At 44.3% G+C, this 2,817-nt stretch overlaps 1 pseudogene; it reads left to right on the top strand.

Moving 5' to 3' along the window:
* The first annotated feature begins 941 nt into the window (after positions 1–941).
* LOC134483500 (DNA-directed RNA polymerase II subunit GRINL1A-like) lies at positions 942–2,200 on the top strand (annotated as a pseudogene).
* The last annotated feature ends 617 nt before the right edge of the window (positions 2,201–2,817 follow it).

Genomic DNA, 2,817 nt, shown 5'->3' with positions numbered 1-2,817 from the left:
TAAATACACTAATTTCTGTTGATCCATTACCATCTGCCCTTACTGTGTTTACAGATGGCTCTAAGACCAAACATCTAAGACAGATGGCTTATTGGACCAAAGATAAATTTTGGGGACAAGAATCTTCTTTTGGGTCAGTTCAACAAAATGAAGTATTAGAAGTAATTAATGTATTGCAGGATTTTACTCATGATGTAAAAATATTAAAGCCGAGTCAGCTTATGTTGTAGTAGTACAGAATATTGCGACTGCTGTTGTTTCTACATCTAAGCCGATATTAAATGTTATTCTCACATATTAAAGGACTATTGTTATTCTGAAACTCTAGAATATTTATTACAAATATTAGATTACATTCAAGATTGCCAGCATCTTTAACACATGGCAATCATATGGTAGATCAATTAGTGGCATTTGCTACCCCAGAAGAAAACAGTCATAATCATGCCAATACAGGATATTTGCATATTAAATATAAGGTCCCTATTCTGAAGCCAAACAAATTATTGCTAATTGTCCTATGTGTCAGCCTTCACTTATAAAATGTATTCCATCTGAAATTAATCCCAGAAGAATGCAACCTAATACATCGTGGCAGATGGATGGAACCCATATTTCTGAGTTTGGTCGTCTTTCATATATCCATGTAAGCATAGATAATTTTTCAATATTTGTATGGGCTACACCATTGCCAGGAGTACGCACTGCTCATGTTATACAGCATCTATTGGAAACTTCTGCTGTTATGGGACCGCCTTCTAAAATTAAAACTGATTATGGACCAACATATATTTCTTATCAATTTAAACAATTTTGTCGGCTCTTCCAGGAAAATGGCGACTCCTGCACGTGCTCCAGAGTTGCGGCCCCCACGAAGCCTGCGACCACCATGGGCCCTGCTGGGGAACCCTGCCTGCGGGGCCAGCCTCAGCCCATGCACAATGTGCTCCCTGCCCTGAGGCTTCGAGCCCCCAGTTCCTGAGGACGTGGGGCGGCAGAGTTTGGCGGAGCTGCGGGAGAGGTTGAGGCGCCAGGAGAGACTTTTGAGCAAAGAAAAATTCATTTGCAAATTGCCCGACAAAGGTAAAAAGATCTCAGACACCACTGCCAAACTGAAAGCTGCCATTTCAGAAAGTGAAGAGGTCAGAGGGAGAACTGAACTACTTCATCCTGTTAGTGTTGACTGTAAGCTAAGGCATAAAGCAACCACAAGAGTTGATACCGACATAGACAAGGCCCAGAATTCTGACCTGATGCTTGATACTTCATCATTAGTTCCTGAATGTTCGTCAGTAGACATTGAATCATCTAAAACAACCTCAGAAACTCAGGGACCTACACAGCTCACTCACAAAGGCAATGAAGAGACTTTGGAGACTGGCTGCACAGTGAGTACCAGCCCGTCTGTCCGCATCACAGCCCAGGCTCCCCCATCTTAAGTTAATGAACAACTCCCCCAGCATTCAAGTCAAGTGGAAGAGGTTTCCAGCAGCGTCGACAGTCTGTTTATCACTAAATTGCAAAAGATCACAACTGCAGACCAGACTGAACCCTCAGAAGAAAACACCAGCACTGAGAACTTTCCAGAACTGCAGAGTGAGACTCCTAAGAAGCCTCATTACATGACAGTGATAGAAATGCGAGCTAGAAACCCAGTGCCCCCTCCTCATAAGTTTAAGACCAATGTGTTACCCACACAACAGAGTGACTCACCAAGTCATTGTCAGAGGGTTCAGTCTCCTGCTTCCTCAGAAGAGCAGCTATGCAGGGCTAGGCAGCATCTTGATGATGTCACAGCAGCTCACCTTCTTCTGCTCCACCCCCTGCCTGCACAGCTGCTCTCCATAGAAGAGTCACTGGCTTTGCAGAAAGAGCAGAAGCAGAATTATGAGAAGATGCGGGCAAAGCTCGCAGCACAGAAACTAGCTGAGAGACTGAATATTACAATGCAGAGCTACAATCCAGAAGGGGAGTCTTCAGGGAGATACCGAGAAGTGAGGGATGAAGATGATGCCCAGTCCTCGGATGAATGCTGAAAATGAGCGCTGGGAGATCCCGGGAGTTGACTGTTGAGCTTACATTGTCTCATCCAACTTCCAAACAAGTACCAAGACAGTGTCAGACCTTGTTGAGGGACAGCAGTTGAAGTTACACAAAGGTAGCTACAAAATAAGAACCCAGTTTGTCTTTCAGAAGATGATCTTCACATGCTTGAACAGTTCAATATTTGAACATTGTGTTTGGCCGTATTGTGTTACAGCTTTGCAGTATATTGTGCATTGGTCTGACATTTTAGTGTGAGTAGAACACACGTTTTCTTTAAGATATCTGCTTTTTCCTTCTTCGTATTCTTATCAGATAGCACTGCTTGCACCCCTTCTGGTGAAATATTTTGTTATTCCAGGCACCAAAAGTGAATTAGGAAGGCCTGGTCCCCTCACTCAAGAAATGAGGGGAGCAGTCTAAAGAATGGTACGCATGCTTGCATGGACACGTTCCTGAGACGCTGGATGTGAAATGCCGCATACAACACTTGGGAACCACCACCACTGTGTCTGCTGCTCTGTCCTCTCTTGGGGTGACTGCTGTCACCTGTGATGAGGTTAAGGAGCACTTGGAAGAAGTGCTGGGTGGGGAGGGTCTTCTGACCCGGTATGGGGAGCTGCTCCTGGCTGCCCTAGGCTTGAACTCATTGCCATCTGGGATGATAGGTCCCTGTACAGGACACTCGTGATTGGTAAGGAAACCGGTGTTTTTCTAAGAGTTACAGTTGAATTGTCAGTATATTGCTTTTTTTCCTTGTTAAACCCACAGAGG

Source organism: Rattus norvegicus, chromosome 19 (genome assembly GCF_036323735.1).
Source record: "Rattus norvegicus strain BN/NHsdMcwi chromosome 19, GRCr8, whole genome shotgun sequence".
NCBI lineage: Eukaryota > Metazoa > Chordata > Mammalia > Rodentia > Muridae > Rattus > Rattus norvegicus.
This window is presented reverse-complemented; position numbering and strand designations above follow the sequence as displayed.